The sequence below is a fragment of the Dermacentor andersoni genome, chromosome 9 (genome assembly GCF_023375885.2).
Source record: "Dermacentor andersoni chromosome 9, qqDerAnde1_hic_scaffold, whole genome shotgun sequence".
Classification (NCBI taxonomy): domain Eukaryota; kingdom Metazoa; phylum Arthropoda; class Arachnida; order Ixodida; family Ixodidae; genus Dermacentor; species Dermacentor andersoni.
The window spans coordinates 109,899,785-109,926,012 of NC_092822.1; the positions used below are offsets into that span (position 1 = coordinate 109,899,785).

The 26,228-nt window shown below is 49.3% G+C and overlaps 1 protein-coding gene across 1 annotated transcript in view; it reads left to right on the forward strand.

The window, feature by feature from the left end:
- LOC126527934 (salivary peroxidase/catechol oxidase-like) overlaps window positions 1-26,228 on the forward strand; it is a 219,392-nt gene that overhangs the window by 77,745 nt on the left and 115,419 nt on the right. The window lies entirely within an intron of this gene.

Sequence of the window (26,228 nt, forward strand, 5' to 3'; positions counted from 1 at the left end):
TCTTCTAGCACGATGGTCGGTTGCCCTTAGTCCAGGGCTCCGCTGGATGCTGCTGCCAGTTGTGCTCGCCGAATCAGACCTTCTTGGTCGACCTCGCGATCGCTGGAGAGCACTCCCTCCCATTGCTCCGCACTCGGGTTTGGTATAACTGGTACCACGTCTATCTTCTGGCATGCCCACGTTATGTGATACAGCGTGGGTGTTTCGTGGCACCAGGGGCATTTGTCATTGTATTGTGTGGGATAAATTTTGCTGAGTACGTTTAGGTTCGGGTACGAGCCCGTTTGTAGCTGCCTCCACGCGACAGAGTCCTCTCTGCTAAGGGAGTTGTGCGGTGGTGGATACCGCTTTCTGCAGCCCTTGTAGTAATTTAGTATCGCCGAATAGTCTTGGGGTACAGGTTCGGTCTCCTCGAGGTCGCCTACGTTGGATGCTCGGTAATAAGTGTACCCTCGAGCTATCCTGTCTGCCTCTTGGTTCCCTGCCACTCCCGTGTGTCCCGGCGTCCATACTATCGTATGCCTAATTGGTTCATCTTTTGTTTGTCGTTGTGTTATGTGGTCTCCGGAGCGGAGTATGCGGAGCGCTCCGTGCCCTATTCTGCCGCGTAGGTAGTTGCGGCACGCTGTTTGCGAGTCTGTAAGGATTGTTAGAGACCGTTTAGACCGATATCCCTCCGCTGCCGCTAGAGCGACGGCCGCTTCTTCAGCCTCGACTATCGTACAGCCTTGTAGCGATGCGCTGGTGATCTCGCGTAGGTTCGAATCAATCACCGTTGCTACCGCGTTGCTCTTGCTCTGCCCTGCTGCTCTGGCGTATGTGGCTGCGTCCACATATACCGTCGTTTCTTGGGGTGCTAGTGTCTTTTGTAGATATTCAGCCCTCGCTTCTCTGCGTGCTTTGTGTAGGTTGGGATCCATGTTCCGGGGTATGGGTGCTACCTTTAGTGTGTTGCGATACTCGTCCGGAATTGTTTCGGTCCTCTGTATCTCTTGAAGTTGATCAGCGCAGCCTAGTTTCTTCAGGAGCTCCCCGCCAGATGGGGTCTGCTGTAGTCTGCGATGTTGGGAGACTAGTTGCGCCTCTTTCAATTCGTCGAAGGTGTTCTGTAGTCCTATGGCTAGGAGCTTTTCGGTCGAGGTGTTGTGGGGAAGGTGGAGTGCGGTTTTGTAGGCTTTGCGTAGAATCGCGTCCGCCTGTTGTACCTCACTCTTGATGGGATTGTAGTATGGGAGGCTGTATGCCACTCGGCTGACGACCAAGCTTCTCACCAGCTTGAGTGTGTCCTCCTCTCGCATGCCGTGGCGTCTGTGTGAGATGCGCGTGATCATGCGGGCCACTTGTAGGGTGGATGCCTTGAGTAGGGCGAGGGTGTGGGTGCAGCGTTGGTTTGACTGTATCCACATCCCCAGGATTCTGATGAGCGTCCTTTCCGGTATCGGCTTCCCCTCGAGGTAGACGTTGAGCTTTAACTCGTCGCTGGTGGGGACTGTGCGGTTTTGCTTTCCTCTCCAAACTCTCAGGAGCTCGGACTTCTCAGTGGAGCAGGCTAGCCCTCTTGCTCTGACGTAGTCCTCTACGCAGGTGGCTGCCTCTTGTAACTTCTCTTCTTTCTGTCTGAGCGAGCCTGTGTTAACCCAGATGGTGATGTCGTCGGCATACATGGCATGGTGTATGCCGTCGATTTCTTTTAACTGTTTTGCCAAGCCAATCATTGCTATGTTGAAAAGCGTGGGGGAGATGATCGACCCTTGAGGCGTCCCTTTGTTTGGAGTAAGGAACTTCTCTGATCGGAGCCCTCCGAGGCCAATCGTTGCCGTTATGTTTGAAAGGAAGGCTTTGACGTAGCCGTAGACTCTCCTCCCGCAGTTCAGGTCGTTCATGCCCGTGGGGACAGCTTCGTGGCTTACATTGTCAAAAGCCCCCTTGATATACAATGCCATTATTATATTCTCCCCGCTCCTGGGGACGTTCCCGAGTACTTCTTCTTTGATTTGAAGCAGTACGTCTTGGGTCGATAATTTTGCTCTGAATCCAAACATGTTGTGGGTATACAATTCGTTGTCCTCCATGTACTGTTGTAATCTCAGCGTCACCACTCGTTCTTACAGTTTTCCCAGGCACGATGTGAGCGAAATCGGTCTGAGGTTCTCAATTTGCAGTTTCTTGCCCGGTTTAGGAATCATCACTACCTCCGCATGCTTCCACTCCTCGGGGACGGTCTCAGCTTCCCAGTGTTTGTTGAGAAAGTCGGTTAATTCTGCGACTAATTCTTCACTGAGGTTGCGAATGAGTGCGTTATTTATCTTGTCTGCACCCACGGCCGTGTTTCTGGTCGTGCTTCGAATCGCTGCGTAGACCTCTTCTCACGTGATGGGTCTGTCCAGGTTAACGTTTTCTCTTCCTCGGTAGCGCTCTGCGTAAGCTGCTGGGTTTGTGTCCCCGAAGCATTTAACGCGTACCTTCTCCAGGAGTTCCGAGTCTGGTCCCTCGAACTGGTGGATGAACCGGTAGATGGTTTTGTTGTTTTCTGTCTTGGTCTTGGTCGGATCTATGAGAGCCTTGAGGATATGCCACGTCCTCGCTGTGTTCAAAGTTCCGTTGAGGGCATCGCTGAATTGCTGCCAATTTTGCCTTGCCAATTGCACCGCGTACTCCTCTGCTTTCGCTGTGACTTCTGCTATCTTTATCTTTAGCTTCCTGTTGTATTTTTGTTTCTTCCACCTCTTGGTGAGCCCGCGTCTAGCTTCCCACAGCTTGAGCAGTCTGGCGTCCACCTCGGGCGTCTGCGTCGTTCGCGCGATTTCTTTGGTGTTATTAGAGACAATTTATTATTCAAGGAACTGTACGAATTCGACGCGAGCTGCGCTGTGTCGGAATTTTCCTGATGGCAAGTCATCCAACATTCTTGAGCTGCGCAAATTCGCATTTGCAAAACAGCTGACACAAGGAAGAGAAGATCGTTTTGCTAATTTGCAAAACTCGCGTGCCTCTTCGATTGTTGCAACAACCGGTGGGGGCGGGAAAGAGGACATCAAATCCAAATGCTCTGCGTTGCGCATGTCAAGGTCGCATCGGGTCCGATTACCATCGCACGAGCGGCGGAAATCTTCGGAGACATCAAGGGCGTGCATTATGCCGATGTGGCATTAAGCGTTATGAAAGCGCGACTTACACATCGAACATCGCAACCCTCTCCCGCTCTCAAGTTGTGTAACGACTCGCGGGAAACTCGCGTTTGTTCGCGGCGGAAACCAGAGAGTTCGTCTTGAAAAGTTATCACGTTTATATAACTTTTTGACAGCATACATTTATTACTAAACAGAGCCGTATGCGCTATGATACCGCACATCTAATTCACGCATACGATCCACCGCAATTAAAAGCGAAGGCATGATAGAAAGAAGGAACGAAACCAGAGAATGTCATCAGGTGCCATGAGCAAACTAAATCACTTGAAAAGTACTAATTACGTCTTAAGGAGAACTGTTCATCAAGTTTGATACAGGAATAGGTTTCAATCATGATATCTGCTAGGAATGGCAGCAATACATTCCATTCACACCGATTTCACGTAATATATTTTTTAGAACATGCATTCTTTTAACTAAACTCGCAAATTAATTATGTGTGTTTCTGTCGCACTTCACGACTGTAATGAAATTGCAAATAATCGTCAGTTTTTAATACGACCGTACCGAAAAAATTTATTTCGTTTCACTTTACTCATAGTCGACAGGTCTTCATCCTGACTGCATATACGATCCTGACGCAGATTCTCTGTCAGAGAAATTGTAAATAAAGCGTAAAGCTCTTCTCTGGACACTCTTAATCGTGAAGCAGGGTCCTAGGAAGGAAGGTCCTAAACAATATCCGTAATATTGCCCAGGTAATATCGCCTTCCCCCAGTGTAGGGTAGCCAACCAGACTATTGACTGGTTAACATCCCTGCCTTCCTGTATTCTTCTCTCTCTCTCTCTCTCTCTTGCCCAGGTTCGATCAATAGTAACAAAGCCACAAGCTTGGTCTGAGGGTAATTTGCATATATGCTATAACACCACATTCTCCCACTTTGTCACATGTGTTTTGTAGGATCGACTCGAATGCGTTCATATCGGATCACTGTACAGGTGGTACGGGACTTATATGGTAGGCTTCTTTATAGAGGAGCATTGATTACAAATTTGTTGGTACATCAGTGTTGGTATACGTACTCTTAACGGAGCGTTATATTTTCACACTTGTCTCTGGCCATACAGTGAAAGTGCATTGTGAGACGAGAAAGATTTCGCATGAGTCTATAGTGCGCTTTGTTTCTCATTGTCTACGACTTATAATGTTCTGCTCAGGCACGTACCCAGGATTTTTTTTCGGGGGGGCCCACGACCTCCATCATCATCATCATCATCATCATCATCATCATCAGCCTGTTCTTTGTCCACTGCAGGATGAAGGCCTCTCCCTGCGATCTCCAATTACCCCTGTCCTGCGCCAACCGATTCCAACTAGCGCCCGCGAATTTCCTAATTTCATCGCTCCACCTATTATTTTGTCGTCCTCGATTGCGTTTCCCTTCTCTTGGTACCCATTCTGTAACCCTAATGGTCCAACGGTTATCTAACCGGCGCATTACATGACCTGCCCAGCTACATTTTTTCCTCTTGATGTCAATTAGAATATCGTCTATACCCGTTCGCTCTCTGATCCAAACCGCTCTCTTTCTCTCTCAATGTTATGCCTAGCAATCTTCGTTCGATCGCTCTTTGCGCGGTCCTTAACTTGCTCTGAAGTCTCTGCCCCATATGCCAGCACTGGCAAAATGCGCTGATTGCACACCTTACTTTTCAATAATAATGGTAAGCTTCCAGTCAGGAGCTGGCAATGTCTGCCGTATGCGATCCAACCTATTTCTATTCTTCTGTGAATTTCCTTCTCATGATCAGGGTTCCCTGTGATTAATTGACCTAGGTAAACGTACTCCTTCACAGTCTCTAGTGGCCGACTGGCGATCCTGATCTCTTGTTCCTTTGCCCGGCTATTTATCATTATCTTCATCTTCTGCATATTAATATTCAACCCCACTCTTACACTCTCTTTGTTAAGGTCGCCAATCATTTGTTGTAACTCGTCTGCATTGTTCTTGAATAGAACAATGTCATCGGCAAACCGAAGGTTGCTGAGATATTTGCCGTCGGTCTTCACTCCTAAGCCTTCCCAGTTTAATAGCTTGAATTCTAAGCACGCAGTGAATAGCTTTGGAAAAATTGTGTCTCCCTGTCTGACCCCTTTCTCTATAGGTATCTCCCTGCTTTTCTTGTGTAGAATTAAGGTAGCTGTAGAACCTCTGTAGATAATCTTACGCGAAGGACGAGTCAGTAAGACGAGAAACTATTTACAGATTATATTTACAACAACGGTTGCAGCGCTGACCGGTTAGATTCACAGCGCGAGCCCAGTTCGTTCTTCCTCATTTCTGGAGTGATGGCGCCTACGCGCCTCGTTCAAACAAACAAATACCACACGCATGTAGCAATATTTTCCAAGCTTCTTACGTTTTTTACGTAAGCGTTCTGTACTCCTTGATTACGTAGTGCCTCTACGATTGCTGGTATATCTACTGAATCAAATGCCTTTTCGTAATCTATATAAGCCACATAGAGAGGCTTATTGTACTCTGCAGATTTCGCGATAACCTGATTGATGACATGGATGTGATCCATTGTAAAGTATCTCCTCCTGAAGCCAGCCTGTTCCCTTGGTTGACAAAATCCAGTGTTGCCCTTATTCTATTGGAGATTATTTTGGTAAATATTTTATATAATACTGGGAGCAAGCTAATGGTCCCATAATTTTTCAATTCTTTAACGTCTCCTTTTTTGTAGATTAATAGAATGTCTGCATTCTTCCAGTTTTCTGGGACCCTTGCAGTCGATAGACACTTCGTATAAAGAGCCGCCAGTTTTCCAAGCATTATGTCTCCTCCATCTTTGATTAAATCGACTGTTATTCCACCTTCTCCTCCCGCTCTTCATCGTTTCATGTCTTGCAGGGCCCTTCTGAACTCATCGCTGGTTATAGGAGAGTTTCTGTATCCTGTTCATTACTGTGTCTAAGTGACGTATCGTGACTCCTCTGGGTACTGTATACAGGTCAGCTTAGAATTTTTCCGCTGCTTTTACTATATCTTCGAGATTGCTGATGATATTATCCTTCTTATCTTTTAGTGCATACATCATGGTTTGTCCTATGCCAGGTTTCTTTTTTACTGATTTCAGGCTGCGTTCATTTTTTACGGCTTCTTCAGTCTTTCTCATGTTATAGTTTCGAATATCAGTTATTTTCGCCTTGTTGATCAGTTTTGACAGTTCCGCGAATTGCGTAACGCTGTGCGGCCGCCAGTCCCGTACAACCGCGTAGAGCGCAGGACTCTGCGATTCTAGACGTACTGCGCTCACCGCGATAGGTTAGAAAAACACCCACATAAGCACAGCAGAGAAGCGGCTACGTGAGGCGATTCGACCGGTAACTGTAGAAGCGTCATTCAAAACAAGCAATTGTTCTCCGCTTCCGGCGGCGTTTTCTCTATTTCCTTCTTAAATAAAAATATGTTGATCTATAAATATTCTCATAAACAACGGTTAACTTTTTTATTATTCGCTTTTGCTCGCAGTTTGGCCTTGGCTCTCTCCCTTAGTAGATCGCTTAATTTCTCAACTCCTTGCGATTTTTGTTTCCAGTTGCCAATATTGCACGAAAAGTGCTATACAATTAGGGAAAGACAGACGAGGTAACGGGCGACAGTCATCTTGCTTATGGGTTTAAGGGTTATTGCAGGGTTTCATGATGGACGCTCTTTCACATTATTTTATTTCCCACCTTATCTAACCCATATCACGTGTATATGGTTCCGGGCAGCGCTTCCGGCGCATCTGCCAGCGTCGCGGCGAGCCGTAACTCAAGGAAATAATGAAGCAAAGGGATAAGTTAAACGCAACTGGCGTTTTCTCCGGCCGCAACTCGTTCGATGAGAGTACAGACCAGCTGAGTAACAGCCGCATCCCTCTCCTGGTCCCAGGATCAGCCTAAACAAAGAAGGTTGAACTAACAAAAGCAACAGCTATGCGCGTGACGGTTGAATAGATGGTGACAACTGAACGCATATCGAGTTAATCGCGCGGGTGCGGAATCTATGAGAAAACCGTCCTTCACATTACAAGAGATGTCGATAACTACCGCCATCTAGAAGGAGGGAAAAAGGCAGCATAATGCTGACCGATGAACAGCTGCCAAGTCTCAACATTGATCTGGCGGCGCTTTAGGAATGTGTGAGGAGTGGTGGCGTGGGTGGGGAGGGGGGGGGGGGGTATGCCACTTGATTTCGGGGGGGGCCCGGGCCCCCCCGGGCCCCCCCTTGGGTACGTGCCTGGTTCTGCTGTTTCTATTCGTGGCTGCAATGTTGAAAGCAGCGTGTAGAAACGCAGAACAAAGAGACAGAGAAACGGACAAGGCAAATGCTTCGCTAACAACTCAAGCTTATTGAATCAACGTGTAATAAAATTCTAGTAGCATTCGCAATACCATTCGTAATAACGTTCGCGATAACACGTTGAAACATTCCAGTCATTAATGAATGCTCTTTGTCGCGGTTTAGAATGAGCAACCGCAGCCCATGGTTGTAGAAGATTTAGTAATGTGAATCATCCTCTTTCCTTTCTCTCATTTCGCACCCCCGCGCTGTTTAGAATCGCGACCTCGTCAAGGGCGTGCGGTGTGGCGCAGAAGCCTCAAGAATAGCGTAACAGCGACTTGTGCGCTGTCCCCTTACAACAGCCATTGTAAAACTTGTGTTCCATTTAATTGCCCTTAGCTGAGTGTCAATTGGCACGCCAATAAATATTATGCAGGATTCTTGCGAGGGTCTCCTATTGCTTTTTGGGAACACTTTATGTTCATCCGGCGGCTACCGTTGTTTTACTTGGCCACACTGGAAGTAGAATGGGAGGCGCACATCGTCGACTTGGCCCCACCGCCGGCCTCGGCTGTTAATTGCATCCGTGAAGTGGAGCAGCTGACCTGGCGGTGCCGAATCCATACACCGAACTGTACTCAGCGAGCGTGGATGACTTGGACGACAACTTCGTGCTTGACTGGACCCTCAGGCTAGAATAATGCCTGTTGGTACTTCGCTGCCTTCAACTGCATCGACAATGAAGTCGGCTTGCGCTAACCACACTTCTTCGGAAAATTAAGCTGCCTAAACTAACAGGCCAGCTCAGTAAAACCTTCTTTGTCTTTCTTTTTGTGAGGCTAAGGAAAGTACACGGGAGCGCTAGGGATACTTTCTTAGCCATTGCGGTTGAGCATGTGATCGTATTAATTGAATTGCACGGTCTGCGCAACATAAGTGACCTCGGTGGCATCGAAAAAAGATGGGGGACATTTGCGCCGCGCCTTGTTGGAATCTCAGCGCTGACACCCGTTGTTACAAATGGGTCGCAGGCCCCAAGGGTAGCGTTGGCCTGGCGGCCTGGGGCACAACTGGAAGCATCCGAAGGACCTGGCAAAGCATGAGTCGACTGCTAACAGAACAACTTGTTTATTCTAGCATCGCAAAAGAGCGGGCGCTCAGGTCGACCGAAGTGGAGAGACGGGAGAGCACGTAACTCAACGGAAGAAATCGGAGCCTCTCTCTTGGCGTCCGGGGGCAGCTGCTTTTATACTCTAGCAGTTGAGGGGAAGGAGGAACGCCTCGTCAGAGGTGCACGTGATGCGGGGCACGGACAGGCTGAGAGACATGTTGAGACGAGTGTAGTGACGCATCCGCCGAGCCGGCGCCGGTCAGACCTCCTCGCTTCACACTTGGGGAGCTCCTCTCCCCAGCTGCCGCGCTTTGACAAGCGTGGGCACCAACATGCACACACACACACACGCACACTTGAAGACACGTGGCATTGAAACATGCCTGGGCGCGCTTGGCGGGGAGGCGTATCGGCGGCGCTGAACGGGCCAAAATGTCCGCCGCTTTAAACGAAGCCCCGGCGTCCGTTGCATCCGCGCCGGCTATACCGCGCGTCGTAGGCGAAACGTAACAGACCGCCCCGCCGGGGAAAGGAGATCCCGATGGTCAGGGGACTGCATCCGCTGTCCGGAGGGATGTCGCTCGATGATGCTCATGACCGAAGTCGGGCGTCCTTCGGCGTTTCTTGAGCGCAGCGCACAGAGAAGGCCTCGTTCTCACGTTCAGGTTCACACAGGACACTGCAAAGTGACTTCGGGAGAGTTGCCATTTTTCTCTCGTTCCCAGCAAGCGTTAGAACTACGCCGAAACTCAACCGCTCAGTCAGCAAGCACGACACAACCCTCACTAAGCCCTGCCAGGCTCTTTCCCCTTTTATACTACTGCCTAGTTCCTTACAGTAGTCTAGCAGCACTCAGAACGCGTCCACAAATTGGAAAATTGCACTAGAAAGCACGTCATCACTTTGAAACACTAAACAAAAGCAATATGTTAAAAATCCTGCCTCAGGAAGAAAAACATCCGTAACAAACAACTTTGAGGCTGATTCCTACGTTAGGGGCTTCGACTTAAGCCATCGGCGTTACCGTTGAGACTCCCCTTTTTGTAACGCACCTCAAAGGAATATTGTTGCAAATCGAGGCTCCAGCGCAGGAGGCGGTCATTTTCGGGAGAGATGGTCTGCAGCCATTGGAGAGGGCAGTGATCCGTCTCAATGATAAACCTCGAGCCGGCTAGGTAGCATGACAATTTCTGAACGGCCCACACGAGACACGCACACTCTTTCTCGGTGGCGCTGTACGCCTGCTCACGACTGGTCAGCTTATGACTAGCATACAGGACGGGCTGTTCCACTTCTCCATTTTCCCGTTGGCACAGTACAACGCCCATGCCTCGCTCACTAGCATCGCACTGAACAACGAACCCTTTTCTGTAGTCTGGCGATCGTAGCACAGGCTGGCTTGTTAGGGCGCCCTTTAGGGCGCTAAAAGCTCTTTCCTTTGTCTCGTCCCAGACGACTGTTTGGGGCTCTGTTTTTCATAGAGCATCCGTCAGGGGAGCCGCGATATCAGAGTACCTGGGGATGTACCTCTGATAGTAGCCAGCGACACCTAAGAACGACCGAATATCGGTCTTCGTGCGCGGTTGCGGGAAGTCTCGCACAGCGGCCACCTTTATTTCAGAGGGGCGGCGACGACCCCGTCCAATCACGTGACCGAGGTAGACAACCTCGGCCTGTGCTAACTGGCACTTGGAAGCCTTGACTGTCAAGCCCGCATCGCGCAGGCGGGTTAGCACTGCCCGCAAGTGGGCCATATGCTCAGGCCAGGATGCGGAGAATATCGCTACGTCGTCTAGATACGGTAAAGCGAATTCTTGCTGTCCTCGCAAAGCTTTATCCATGAGGCTTGAAAAGCAGTATGGCGCGTTCTTCAAACCAAAACTCAAAACTTTAGGACGGAACGTTCCCATTGGTGAAATGAACGCCGCATACCTACTAGCCTCTTCTGTAAGTGGAACCTGCCAATAACCCCTGACAAGATCTAGGGTGGAAATAAACTGAGCGCTACTAACTTTCTCAATGCGCTCCTCGACGTTAGGGATCGGATAAATTTGATCCTTAGTGATAGAATTAAGCCTGCGGTAGTCGACGCAAGGACGAGGTTCCTTGCCCGGTACCTCAACTAATATCAAAGGGGAGGTATAATCACTCTCACCCGCCTCAATAACACCGAGCTGTAGCATTTTCTTTACCTCAGCCTCCATAATATCGCTCTGGCGGGGTGACACCCGGTACGCCTTGGATCGTACTGGCTCTGGGGAGGTAAGTTCTATGTCATGAGTAAGGACAGAAGTCCTACCAGGCCTCTCAGAGAACAGACCTTGAAACTCTTGTAAGAGCTGGTGTAGTTCGGTTTTCTGCTCAGGCGACAGCGATGCTTTACTGATTAAGTCACTAATGACTTGATCGGTGTTTTTCCTGTTCGTCACTGAGCCTAGTCCCGGAAGCTCGACCGGAAGCTCTTCGGGAACGTTTACCATCATGCACACCACTGCTTCCCGTTGTTTATAGGGTTTGAGCAGATTACAGTGGTAAACTTGCTGTGCTTTCCGCTTTCCTGGCAGACTCACCACGTAGTTAACGTCCGACAGTTTTTGAACAATCCGTGCTGGGCCCTTCCACTGCACGTCGAGTTTGTTCTTTAGCGACGTGCGCAATATCATGACCTCATCGCCCACCTCAAAACGACGGGCCCTGGCTGTCCGATCATAATAAACCTTGGCCCTCTGCTGGGCCTTTGCCATTGCTTCACCTGACAACTCCTGTGCCCTTCTTAAGCGTTCGAGGAGCCTAAGCACGTACTCCACCACGACTGGGTCGTCGCCCCTGCCTTCCCACGATTCTCGAAGCATGCGAAGCGGAGATCGCAGCGAGCGACCGTACACCAGCTCAGCTGGCGAAAACCCTGTAGCCGCATGCGGCGCGGTCCTTAATGCAAACATCACCCCAGGCAGACACAGCTCCCAGTCAGTTTGTTGTTCAAAACACAATGCTCTCAACACGCGCTTCATGACGGAGTGGAGCTTCTCAACGGAATTCGACTGTGGGTGGTACACTGAGCTGTGTAACAGCTTTACCCCGCACCTTTCGAGAAAGGCTGTCGTCAAAGCGCTCGTAAACACCGTGCCCTGATCTGACTGGATTTCCGCAGGAAAACCAACTCGCGCAAATATGGACAGTAGTGCATTGACTATCTGAACTGAGCTGAGTTCTTTAAGCGGCACTGCTTCAGGGAACTTTGTCGCTGGGCAGATCACAGTCAAAATGTGTCTGTACCCCGTGGCTGTTACCGGCAGAGGTCCCACTGTATCAATAACGAGCCGTCTAAAAGGCTCCGTAATGATAGGTACCAACTTCAACGGCGCCCTCGATTTGTCTCCTGGTTTGCCCACCCGCTGACAGGTGTCACATGTCCTCACAAAGTGGTCTGCGTCCCGAAAACACCCTGGCCAATAGTACTCTTGCAAGAGACGGTCCTTAGTTTTCTTAACTCCTAGGTGTCCGGACCACGAACCCCCATGCGACAAGCGCAACAGATCCTGACGGTAGCACTGAGGCACGATCAGCTGATTGAACTCCACTCCCCTGCGGTCTAGATACTTCCGGTACAGGACCCCACCTCTTTCCACAAAGCGAGCATTTTTCTTGGCGATACCTTCCTTGACAATGCAGCGTATGTTTTCTAGGCTGCCATCCTTCTTTTGCTCGGCTATCAAAGCCGCCCGGCTGACTTTTAGCAACCTATTAAGTCCGTCTGACGTAGGCGCGATGAGCAAATCTGCAGATAGCTCTTCTAACTTTCCCGTGTCGGGCATTTCCTCTCCAGTATCTGGTGCCTTTAACGCTACAGGCTCAATTTGATTCAGTTCGGGCGTGCTCTGAATATCAGCTTGCTGCGCCTCTGACCCTTTCTCATTGTTCGACAACGTCGGCCCCGCAACTACCGCCTTTTCAGCGAGCTCCCGAACCTTCGATCTGGTTAAGGCCTGAACACTAGCCTCACCAAACAAAAGCCCCTTCTCGCGCAGGAGGTGATCGGACCTGTTCGAAAATAGGTACGGGTACTGGGAAGGCAGCATAGATGACACTGCCGCCTCCGTCTCAAGTGCTCCGAAAGGTCCTTCAATAAGCACTTTTGCTACGGGCAGACACACACTATGAGCTTCCACGGCTTGCTTGATCCATGCGCACTCGCCCGTGAACATATCGGGTTCTACGTAAGAGGGGTGAACTACATCCATTGTAGCTGCGGAATCGCGAAGCACTCGGCACTCTTTCCCGTTCACGAGGAGGTCTCGCATGTAAGGCTCGAGAAGCTTCGTGTTCTCGTCGGTGCTGCATAATGACAAAAACACGACTTTTGTTTTTGTTTCTGGACACTGCGCCGAAAAGTGACCCGGCTTCTGGCACGTATAACAAACGCGCGCTTGCCTCGTCTCGAACCGCTTTCTGCGTTCGGCTTCGGCTGCCGCCGTCTCCTTACGTTCGGTCGGACTGCTTTCACTCGCATCCGCACTACGTGTGTCCCCCTTTGCTCTCATGGGCGTGAACTTCGGCCTCTCAAACTTGGAGCCAAATTCACCCTTTTGACCGTCCTTAGCTCCGCGAGCCCGACGCGTCACAAACTCCTCGGCTAGCTCGGCGGCTTTAGCCACCGTACTAACGTCTGGCCTATCCAAGACCCAGTACCGCACGTCCTCAGGTAACCGACTATAATACTGTTCCAGCCCGAAACACTGCAGAACTTTCTTGTGGTCACCAAACGCTTTCTCTTCTTTGAGCCACTCCTGCATGTTTGACATAAGCTTGTAGGCAAACTCTGTATATGACTCACTTCTGCCTTTCTCATTTTCCCGAAACTTCCGACAGAACGCCTCCGCTGACAGCCTGTACTTTTTTAGCAGACTCGATTTCACTTTGTCGAAATCCTCTGCCTCCTCTCTATTCAAGCGAGCGACTACGTCGGCCGCCTCGCCGGGTAACAAAGTGAGCAACCGCTGTGGCCGCGTTTCCCGAGAGAACCCCTGCTTCTCGCACGTTCGCTCAAAGTTAACCAGGAACAAACCAATGTCCTCTCCAAGCTTAAACGGCCGCATCAGGTCAGTCATTTTGAACAATACTCGTTCTCCTGCACCGTGTGCCTGACTTCCATTACGAGCGCGTTCTATCTCTACCTCGAGACGCTTCATTTCCAAAGCGTGTTGACGGTCGCGCTCTTTTTCTTTCTCTTGTTGCTCTCGCTCTTTCTGTTCTTTAAGTTCGCGCTCCTGTCTTTTTGCCGTCTCCCTCTCCTCAATGGTCTCAAGGCATTCCGACAGCTCGTCATCCTCAGCTTCTAACTCAAGAATCGCCCTTAGCAGTTCTGGTTTTCTGAGTTTGTCTGAGACATCCAGACCCAACTCTCTTGCAAGCTCCAGTAATTTCGGTTTGCGCAACGACTTCCAATCCATGGCTACTCTGAATGCTGCTTTCTCTACTGCCTACTATTGTCTTGCCGCAAACTAACCCGGCAGCAACGACAACCACAATTACCAGCTCTGTTTCTGACACTAACAAAAGCCTGGCAAAACTCAGAAGAAGAAAGTCCCGCACTCACCAAACCTCGCAGCCAAGAATTCAGCGCAGTCGTTCCGCTGCAGGCAACCAGTCATCACACAGGGCTCGTTGCACTGCTCCCGGATGGTCGTTGTGCTGCTCAGCATACAGTCAACTGCATATCTTTGCTGCTGGCCTCCGTTGTCGCGATCTCACCGCTGGCAGACAGTTGTTGGAATCTCAGCGCTGACACCCGTTGTTGCAAATGGGTCGCAAGCCCCAAGGGTAGCGTTGGCCTGGCGGCCTGGGGCACAACTGGAAGCATCCGAAGGTCCTGGCAAAGCATGAGTCGACTGCTAACAGAACAACTTGTTTATTCTAGCATCGCAAAAGAGCGGGCGGTCAGGTCGACCGAAGTGGAGAGACGGGAGAGCACGTAACTCAACGGAAGAAATCGGAGCCTCTCTCTTGGCGTCCGGGGGCAGCTGCTTTTATACTCTAGCAGTTGAGGGGAAGGAGGAACGCCTCGTCAGAGGTGCACGTGATGCGGGGCACGGACAGGCTGAGAGACATGTTGAGACGAGTGTAGTGACGCATCCGCCGAGCCGGCGCCGGTCAGACCTCCTCGCTTCACACTTGGGGAGCTCCTCTCCCCAGCTGCCGCGCTTTGACAAGCGTGGGTACCAACTTGCACACACACACACACGCACACTTGAAGACACGTGGCATTGAAACATGCCTGGGCGCGCTTGGCGGGGAGGCGTATCGGCGGCGCTGAACGGGCCAAAATGTCCGCCGCTTTGAACGAAGCCCCGGCGTCCGTTGCATCCGCGCCGGCTATACCGCGCGTCGTAGGCGAAACGTAACAGCCTTTAAGGGTATGACACGATAGCTTAATTGTTCGTTTTAGTGGTTTTTATTCTTACACAGTCACTCTTGTTTGCTCGCATTCATTCGTTTATAACGATTATAAGGATTATGCTGCTCAGTGGCCCTGTTTCGAGCCCGTTGTTCAGCTTCAGCCTGCCGCTTCAGCCGCTTAGCCTCCGCTTGTTGTTCTTGCAACGCAGGGTCTTCTTGACGCCTCAGTCGTTTAGCCTCCGCTTGCAGCGCCAGACGCGCCTGCAGTTCGCTATTGAACTCCTGTCAATCGCGATCCAAATCCGTGGCTTGCGATGCGAGGCTTAGCTTCTGGCGTTTCGCCGCACTGTCCCGCACACGCGACTTGGAGCCTGCACGTCGCCTACAACGCTGGTGTTCTGTGCGATCAGCATTGGTTTGCGCTTTCTCCGCACCTGTCTTCCGCGGTCTTCCTAGAGGCCGTTGGTACAGATGGGCCAGCACACGCTTCGGAAGACGGCCCAGGATGAGGTACCGACGACGGCCCAGCACACGACGCCAATGACGAACCGGGGACATTATCCATTGCAGAATTGAGTGCAGCACGTTGGACGCTGAAGACAGAAATGAAGAACGAAGCTCGTATGAGCTCGCATGCCATCTGTTAGACAGAGGTGTAATTAGAGTGACGAGGGGAGGGGAGGGGGTTACTGTATATGGCTCCCCGCGGGAGCCATATGCAGTCTTTAGTCGAATGCAGCTTTATGTTGGGGAACAGCAGATCGCTGTTTCTTATATATGGCGACAACATGCCGACACTCAGAGCCAACAATAATCAGATACTGCTTCATACATATAAACCCGCTTATATTCGCACCTTGCAAGCTTGCCCTGTGTGGCGAAGCGGTAGCGTGTCCGACTCGCGAGTCCGACTCCCAACCCGACAGACCCAGTTCGAACCCTAAGATGTGAACGCTTTTTCTTTAAAGCTAAAATCGTTTACTTTGTAAATTTAGGTTATTGTAAGCCATCCCGTGGTTGTGACGTGGGCTTCTCGACACGTCGGGGACGCCGCCGTCTTTTCCGCTGTTGGGCTGGGACCATGGTAGCCGGCGTAAACGACGTCGACCTATAGCCATGTTTTGTGGCGATCGACCTTCAGATGCCACACCGCGATCCTCTGGGTCTCCCGTCTGGGCACTTTGGGTTGCCTAAATGAATTGTTGTCTTCCAGGCGACACTTTACCGTCAGACGTGAAGCTACGCCATTACGTCGTGCAGTGCGTCCGCTTGCACCGAGAATTGACTTCAGAAGTTCAAGTCTTTGAATATAGGCTACGGGAGTGGAGTTTGCGGAAGCGTAGCGGTCTGCACTCGTTGTGTGCAGCCCTGCCAGGCAGAGATGCATGCGCCAACTGCCACGGACAGCACGATCCATCACCACAGGACCATACCTTAGTAAAGAGTGGAGCTTATTGAAACAGGTGGCTCGAAACCGACAATGACGCTCTTATAACCGACGCAAATGCACGAATGCATTTGAAAGTTCTTTCAGAGGGTCTAGTTGATCAATACTTGACACGATGAAAGACCACAAAACATGGACGCACTGCGAAAGAAAAGAACTACACGTACGGGACCCTTGTCCTGTGTTCCTTTATTTTTTAATTTTTGCTCTTTGATTATGTCAAATATGAATTTAATCAATAATTTTGGGCCGTAAGTGCGCTATCCTGCTTCACTGGACCGCTGGGCTTCACCTTCTCAGGTAATAAATTAAGGGCTAGCGGGCACGTGGGAAGCTCAACGATGTCAAATATACTTAAACCATTGATCCTTCTAAGCCGCTGTCGCGCATGTGGAAAAAATTTACGAACTTTTCGCTTCTGTCCACAACCACGTCGCCATCTCTGGGCTCTGGCCTTCTATAGTTGAAGTCGCTGAAAATTTCTTTATAAAGATAGCTAGCGAGATGGCATTTACGAACGAACGTCCCTGAAGTAGGATATCAAAGTATTGGCAGGCTATTTTTGGCAATACCGCCAGGATAACGTATGCTGCTTTATGCTACCTTGGAAAGAAGGCACACATCGTAATTAACCGTCGGCTTCTTTTATTCAAGCTCGAGAGGCCTCCACTTGAACTATCGCCGTACCGACGCATCGGACTCGCAAGCTCTGTCATTATAATAATGAAAAAGAAGGCACTTTTGCGGTTACAGCGGTATTCCGGACACCACAACATTTATCCTGAGCTGTCGGCTTACGATGTGGCAGCTCCTCCGTGGAGAACGCGGCCGATCTGGTATCCTCCGTTCAGGAAGAGAAATCAATAATGCATCCTTGGGCAGCGCTGTTTCTTGACGTGAAAGGAATTTACAATGACGCGACTTATGGAGTCATTCTTGATGCACTAGCAATGGCATAAGTAGGTGGTCTACTACTTTAATGTCTAGTACGGTTCTTGTCAAGATGTTCATTCGTTCTCACTTCAGGCGCCTGAAGCGTTGTGCTCGTCGTAGTGTCCTATCGTGCGGCTTTCTGTCCTACTCTTTTCATCCTTGCCTTTGTAGGACTAGTTCAACTATCGTCTCAGATGGATAGCGTCTCAACTTACGAGTACAATATCTGCATGTGAGCGTCAAGCGTAACAAGTTTCCAAACTGCGTGTAAAGCTTATCAAGACAGCAAAGCTGACACGTACGCCCCACGTGAATTTATGGCACCCTAAGCTCTGCTAATCAATGCTCATACTAGCGCTTATAAAATTACTCATGTATTTTTCGGTGTCACCATCGATCACGACCTGTCCTGGAGTCCTCAAGTCGTTCACGGGAAATGATACGGACTTTTATTGCCCATCTGCAAAATTCATCGCCAGGAATAGATGGTCGTCTAATTGGTTAGAATTTACCCGTGGCATCTGTCTCGGGTCCGATGCCCACCTAGCCTCTTTACCAGTGCTAAGACAATGCGCTGCATTTTGTTAGTATTTTGCTTATATGCTCACCTTCCTTCAATTACATCAAGCTACAAACCAGTGACACGTCGTTCTACTGTTTTGAAGACCCGCAGTATGTCTCGATGATCCTGGCATTTAAAAGCAGGAAGCCTTCCCCCGGGCACCTCTGACGCAGTACTTGTATATGAGTTATACTCTGACTATGCGCACACAACACACGAATTGTTTCGTTGCTGCCAACAGCTCCTCCGAGCGCTATGGTTACTCTGTCAAGATCGACGTCTATCAGCAACGTAATTTCCGCTTAACCCGGCATACGGTAGTAAACCAGGTGCAACCCCCCTTTAAACTTTCTTTGCAGGCTTAATGCTGGCTTGTCTCGTGGCTAACGCGTTTAACCTGAAGTCTATAAAAATGTTATTATACACGACAGCGTGCTCAACCTATACATACATGATGAGAGAAGTCCTGTTTGAGAAGTGTATGTTATTTCTGACCACCTGGGGCGCAGTCAAATATCTGATCTCAAAGCTTGATAGCGATAGATAGCCAGTCCAGCTTATTTTGTGGCGTTCTCGTGTAGTCTGTTGCAGTTATGATTGTGTTTGCCTGCCCTAAAGTGTGGGCGTAAAGGAAAGCTTCATTTGTTCCCCTAAATGATTCGATTTTATACCGTCAGGATGACAGCGATTTCCATGAAACATACCAAGCTACTTTTATACACGTGTAAGGGTGTTAAAATGTTGGGAATGCGCTTTCGGAGACACGACCACTTTCTTGATATGCCAACAACGCTGACGTCCGTATGATTCGAATCTTCCTGTGGCGAGTCGCGCGAATTCTCGCGAAAGTGATAATTCAGAAATAACATCCCTGATTAACATACTTGCGTTTCCTGCCTTGTGTCTATTTCCTTGAGAATAAAACGCATTCACTTTCAGCAAAAAAAAAAAAAATAATAATTTAAAGAAATGTAGCTTTTAACATAAACGTGTAAAGAAATAGAGATAATTTATACAGCAAAATGAAGCGTAGTGGCATAAATGAGGTGAACCAGAATCATGTGAACCCAAAAACATCCGTGCCAAACGTCATTTTGTCCAATTTGCATAATAATGTAGTGTTTTGACCTCCGAGTCGCAAGCCCACATGGATCACGATTTTACATGTATATATATTGGATCAGGATTTTTAGGGATGAAATATGACAGGGAAGAAATTTGTGGTAACGTTTTTATTCATCAAAATTTAGCAAAAGCTCATATCGAAACACAAGTTTAAGGACCTCCCCATTCTGCCCAAGAACGTTATGTCAATCCGCAGTACAGAATTAGCCCTCGTCTTCAGTGAGAGCGAAACTGCATTCGAGTACAGAGATTTCCAAATCTATGAAACATTATACTCTTGTTACGATGTACTCATGTTTCCAGGCCTCAAAGCAAGCACGCCACCCTAAGCTTAGCTTTTATCGTGGTCGTGCAAATGAAGGCCTGAATTTCCAAAAAATAAAGTCAACAGTAAAAAGAACACCTTGGCATGATTTTCGATCTGATTCTAGTCTGAAAAAACTCTAGAGAAAGTTTTTCGTTCTTATCCCACAGTGTCTACACAAGCCTCTTATGTTGCAGTTTTTAGGTGAAGGGCTGTATGGCTTCACTACTTCACTAATTCAACTGTCGGAGCTATTACAGCGATATTTTTAATGTAATGCTTGAGGCAAGTAATTTAATTAGGCAAATCATGCGCGTGATCTGAACATCTTGAGGTGGGCAACCACAAGTGAATAGCATAAAAGAATGCACATATGGCTGGCCATCTGCCATCATTTAGTACGTCTAAACACGCAAGGCGTGTTTTTGTTTTTCGCGCCTTCAAACTTTCAGAACGTCTTACATCTCAACACGGAGAGTTACTTAGGTTTAAAGAAAGGTACTTTGGCACAGTCAGCTGACGAATAGCAGTAGGCTTGGACAGCATCACTTCTCTTCCATAATCTCCTGATAGCCCGGCTTCAATATCGCAGCAGACAGTGGCAGCTTACCAGCTGGTAGTGAGGACATAGATCTATGACTGTGAATTTTCTAAATTCTGTCTTCACAAAAGAGAGACAGAGAGGGGGTGAGAGAGAGAGAGAGAGAGAGAAAGGCCACTCCAATACCGCAAATCAGTTCTGCGCAAATCCACAAGGTGAAGGAAGTTTCCTCACAGGTAATTCCCCGCCCACCTGAGTAGCTGCACAGGAAACCAATACCATTGATTACCGCGAGAAAGTGCGGCAGTCGGTTTTCGTTCATCATGAAATGACGCCGAGTACAAACGCGTGTAACAAAGGACACGCCTCTGTGGCTGGCGTTCCTATCGTGTTTGTTCCTGATAGTCGTTTGTACTCAAAACAAGATAAAGCCACGCAGGTTTCTTAAAAAGAAAGCTTCTATTTGAAGAGAGATTTGTCCTGGTCCGCGGACCGGGGACCGAAGCCTTTGTGGGGCGGTTGCTTTTCAACGAGCTCCTGTGCTAATCTCAGCTACATTAGTCAGCCGAGTGCCAGTCTTCCATACAGGCCTAAGCTGGAAGTGGCGTTTACGCGTCCTTACGTGGCACTCATTGCTATGCATTGAGTCTGCAGATTGTGAGCTGTGCCTTGTTCGTGGATCTATAAATGATGTGCTGGGCGACTGCCCTTAGTATATGTAAGAGCTCGCAGAGGCTGGCCGATCTTGTTGCCCGTCTCGACATGCAGCCGCTTTCAAATACCTTTATACATCGGACCCTTGACGCGACTGTAAATCTGGTTTACAGAGCACCTTACCTGATCTTTCTTTATAGAATAAGGGCCCGAAGTCGAGGTTATGGCTATAGCCTGCGATGTGTCGCCATCGTGAACCTTCTTGCTCTTTTTTGTTTCCCTCTCTTTATTTTCCCAGTGCAGGGTAACCGGCCAGAAGAATGTGCCTCAGTCCGGCCTCACTGCCTCTGTTATCATTAACCGTTTATCTATCTGTCTAGTTCCTCTCGCGGCTGCAAGAACGCGAGAGCGTTGCTTGAGTCAGTGCTGGTGAATGCGTGGTTGAAAAAAAAAAAAATGTGCGTCAATTGGGGGACGCAGAAACTGGTTATAGGCCGTGAAACGGCTCAGAGGTCGTCGCCCGTCGAAACCCATGCTTTCTTCCACGCGGCACAGCTCCGCTGGCGTCCGAGCGACGAAGCCCTACAAATCATTTAGGACAGTTCCCCCTTTGAGACGCCGGAACTCACAGAGGCGACCAAGCCTGACACGAGTGCACGCCAAGCCTTCGAACTACCCAGCGCACTCGTTCTTCCGCCAACAGTTCAAGCGCATTTATAGAATACGCGCGCCAGCGTTCACTTCTCCACCCGAAGTGCCGGGAAGTAATTTTCGCGCCCTTCTGCAAACACGACAAGCGTGTCAACAGACGAGGAGACCGTGTATACCCCAGAAGATGCGCCTTGTTCAGACGCCACGCCATGTCCAGCGAAGGACCCGGAACACACGCATGCCGCCGGTGCCAGTTCATCACGGCGGGGCGAGACGAATCGACAGCTCTTCCGTGTTTACGCATACACGCCGCCATTTCCGTGTTGTGTCTCGCCGGCACGTACTATACGCCGGCAGGCAGCCAGGCACGCTCGGCATATACGTGCCGCCAAAAGGGCGAACCATGGCGGTTTGCATCGGTGCCAGCGTTTTTCGAGCCCAAATGAATGCAAAGGTTACAGCGAGCCCCGGCTGGCGCATACATGCGCTAGCGCCCGTCCGCCAAGCGCCCGCCGACATGCCCCAGATCCCAGCATCACCTGTCAAGGCCGGCGCCTGCAACTCTCGCCCATTCACTGGCCTCGACTCACTTGCCAAGAACGACGAGGCGGATCCCCCCCTCCCTCCCCCTCGAACCAAGGATCGCTCGCCTCGCTTCTGCAGCTCAGCTGGAGTCCGCGCACTGGGCAAGGACTTTCGATCTTTTTTTTTTTTTCTGATACGTGTGAGAACGAGCCAGAGCGAGATGCCGCCAGTAGGAGAACAAGGGAAAGCTGCTTCTTTTTGCTTACTTGCCCTGAGGCCGCCATCGCTTTAGGTCGGCCCCGCTGATAAGGCGGCCAAAGGAGGGAGAAGGAAGGTCTCCGCTGTTATGACATCGCGCAGTGGTCGCCGTCGCCGCGTGCTGTGATCGTGACATAACGGGTTCTGCGCGGGCGTGCACCGCGTTGAAACGCTGGCCTGCGTCTTGGTCGCACGCTTGCGAAAGCGAAAGAGATGGACTTAGAATCAGTAAGTGAGTGAGAGAGAGAGAGAGAAACATCGTACTTTGGTTTGCCTTTCAAAGAAAAATCGACGCACCGTTCTTTAGAAGCTCTTTAATAATGGAGCTCGCGTATCTCCTAGGCTGCACCGTTAGTTAGCGTAGATCGCTGGCGTGGTCGAAGAATATTAGCAACTGGTGTTAGCCCTATGGCAATCTGAATGCTAATATTTAGCTTAGTACCCTGTAACATTACTGCCCTCAATAGCCGCCCTATTATTCAGTGCTTAGCTCGCACGCTCACCAGACTCTCTCATTGCAGCATAGCAAGGATGTAACAGTGCCATCCATGCACAATAAAATAGAAGAACGCCATGAATAAAAAAAGTTGCAAAGGCAAGACGCACCACGTTCCGTAGCCAAAGCAGCGAAAGCTGGATAATTGAGCGATGTCGTCAACATTCCAGACCGCAGATGAGGCAACAAGTCCCATTCCTCGCGCTTGCATAAAGGCCAAAATTGTTAGCGGCACAACATCACTGACAGGACGAATTCTAAAAAAGAATTTGCGAACAGCGCACTAAAACTCAAGTTTCACAGATTCCCCAAAGATGTACAATTCATTCGCTTCGATAGAAGACAGAACGACAGTTCCGACTAACGTTATGTAATATTGTGGCGCAACTTGCTGAATATTTTTAACGCTTTCCAATTTCCCCCTCCCTCCCCCTCACCGCTTTTCGTGGACGGCCTCGCATTGCGTGGAGGCATGCAGCACTGATAGCGAAAACTCTTGGCACCAGCGTCTATCCTTGCCGTTTTCTTTACCCCGTGCCTCCTTTACCTGCTTGTTTTTTTTTTTTCTTCCTTAAGAAAGTAATGCAGCGCTACTTTCTTTTTTAGACGAGGGCACAGACAGACATTACAGGACACTCGCCGTGGTTGCTTAGTAGCTTTGGTGTTGGGCTGCTGAGCACGAGTTCGCGGGGTCAAATCCCGGCCACGGCGGCTTCATTTCGATGGGAACGAAATGCAAAAAACATCCGTGTACTTAGGTTTAGGTGCACGATAAAAAAAAACTCGGTGATCAAAATTAATCCGGAGTTACCCCACTACGGCGTGCCTCATTATCATATCGTGGTTTTGGCACGTAAAACCCCATAATTTAATTAATTTGTACGTTACAGGAGGAGCGCTACTTCAACTATGTTTATTGAAACAGAGACGCGTTACATTTATCAAGACTGAGGGCACTGAGCGCATACGCATTAATGACTGCAAGAAAAGAAAAACGCAACACACGCACACAAATGTGGAAAAATATAAAACGTAGATTAAGGTGGGCATACTGCATATTACCGGCTTTAGTTTATTAATCTGAATTCACTAGTACGCGGGGTGTCTGAAATGGCGCCCATACACGTGTCGCCTCTCTGCGTGATAAAAAAGGCTTCCGATAGCTCGCGAGCTGATGTGTGCTTCCTTCATGGTTCGAATTTCGATTCCCTCAAGTCGTGGCTCACAGTTTTGATCGCTTGAATCTCCGCAAGAGCCGCAATGGGCGGGTAGACTCTGGAACGAGGCCGTAACGTCTCCTAATGATCTTTCGTGTTCCCTGGCGCGTTCGTTGACACAGCGTCCAGTTTGACCGACATAGACTTTGCCACACGAAAGGGGGACCTCGTAGACCACACCCGTGGAACAACGTACGTACGGTTTCGTGTGTTTCATTTCACAGCCGGAACTCGCAGAGCCGCCACTGCGGACCTTGGCGCATATATTGGCCAACTTACCTGGTGCAGAGAAAAACCATTGGGACGCCGTACTTTTTGCCAACCCTTTTGAGATTGTGGGACACGCTATGAATGTACGGGTTCACCACAGACTTGGCGCTGTTACATTCTCGTCTGCGTACTTACTTTTGTCTCCCCTTGATATTACGTAAGAGTACATCGGTCGCGGCTGCCGAAACCTGGTCAGAGAACACTGCTTTGCGCAGTCTGGCTGCCTCGCCCTGAAAGCTAGCCTGCATCATGTGAGGGCATCAATTGAGGATTGCGTATTCAAAACAAAGGGCCACAACAGCCCTCTTAACAGTTCTTGACTGGGCCCAATAAAATGGTAAAAAATATTTCTTGGCTCTAGGCAGATAGCACCAAACACACCTTCCTCCGAGCTAGATGTTGAGGTCTAAAAATTGGCTATTTTGTTCCGGTCACTCTTACATGAAAGGGATCCCTTTGCCATGCTGTCCGAACTGTTGTAAAACCCCCCAACGCAATTTCTTCATAACGACCCAGATACCGTTCCCGCATATATAGATAGTGTGCCGGTCGCTATCGCTACTTAGATGGGTGGGTCTGTACGTGTTATCACGCTGGCACATTTCTTAATTCCATAGATGCAATGTTTGCCTCTGCTTCAGCCGCAAAACAAGAGATGCTGCATTTGGTACAGCAGCATAAACAGGCGCCTCGCTCAGTTACCAACGGTGTCATCGAAGGCATCCGTGTTATCGCGAGAGAACTACATGGCCTATTGACACGTGAACTCGTTTATCTTTTGCGGGTGAGCGCTTTTACCGTCCACGAAATGTTATCGCTCAGCGCAGGCCGCGTCTAAATGTATCGGAAGTTTCTAGAATATTATCGATGCTTCTATCCCCTGTCTGTTGTCGCCGAACCTTGTGTAATCTGATTGCATGTATGCGCGGCGCGAATGGCGTAGAACTTTGTAGAAGGCAGGCGGGTCCCAGCGATTACTCTGGAACGTTCGACGACTGATCTATAAAAGCCGACGCGCTTGACCCGCTGATCAGATTTTCGACGATCGCCGACCGTGTTTGCCGCTATCGTTGTACTATAAGTGTACCCTGCTTTTGTGGGCACAGGTTCGCCCAATAAAAGTTAGTTTTGTCTTTCACAGCATAGTTATTGTGTTCTTCAACGTCATCATCACGTGACATCTGGTGGAGGTGCTGGGTATCGATCCCAGTACCTCTCGCTTGAGCGCTTGAGCACAGTTTTCTTTAACACCTTATAGAACGCGCAAACTGTAAGCATGATGAAGGTAAAGAAAAGCGAGAATCAGTAATAAATCAATAGCCCGTGATATACCTATCCGGATCAAAGTTGCCGTCAAATGGCTGGGCTGCTCATATTGACTCGTTTCAGGGTGGAAGAACGCGGCTCATATGGTCAGGGATTTATGTTTTGCTGCGTTTTGACATTACTTCATGTAGGCGATTGCGCCTTTGCCCCACTATTCGACGCTAACAACGACCTGTTGATGTTGACGTAAAGAAGTACGCCTCTTTGCTAAATCCAAAACGGAAGTCTCAAGAATGCGTAAATACAAAAAGCGAGGTGCAAGTGCAGAAATCAGCGACAGCAAACTCCAAGGCAGCCGCGTCGGCAGACGGAAGTCTGCGTGCCGTTATCGGCCCTGACTGTTGGCACAACAGCGCACTCAGGCCTGCTCGCCCAGTAGTCGGTGAGTGCTACATGACTTCCAGCAACGACATGCTGCCCCGGAGAACCCATTAATAATCATTCGCGATCCACGAAACGAACCGAAGCGCACTCAATATGGGCGCAAGCTCACAAATCGACCGGCCAAGGCACCCTTCCAAAATGTTTCCACCAACGTGCGGCAGAGGGCAGCACAGGAAAATGAAAAAGAAGCCAGATTGGACTTCAATTTTCTTTCTTTCTTTCTTTCTTTCTTTCTTTCTTTCTTTCTTTCTTTCTTTCTTTCTTTCTTTCTTTCTTTCTTTCTTAATGCAGTCAACCAATTAGCACTAAGCACGTGCATTCAATCCCTGGCTGCTCTATCGGGGTTCTGTCTTTCTGGCCTCCGTCAGTCGGTGTGAAGGCACCCGGCTCCGCGTCTCCATTTTCCAGTGTGATGGCGATTTTTAGGTTTATTAACTGAAATTAAACATTCATTAAATTAGAAAACCGAATACATAGTGCGTGAAGATATATGCATCAGGATCCTCTGGCTATGGCTGCGGCTCCATAAGACATGTCCCATGCAATACAGTACGCGGCAA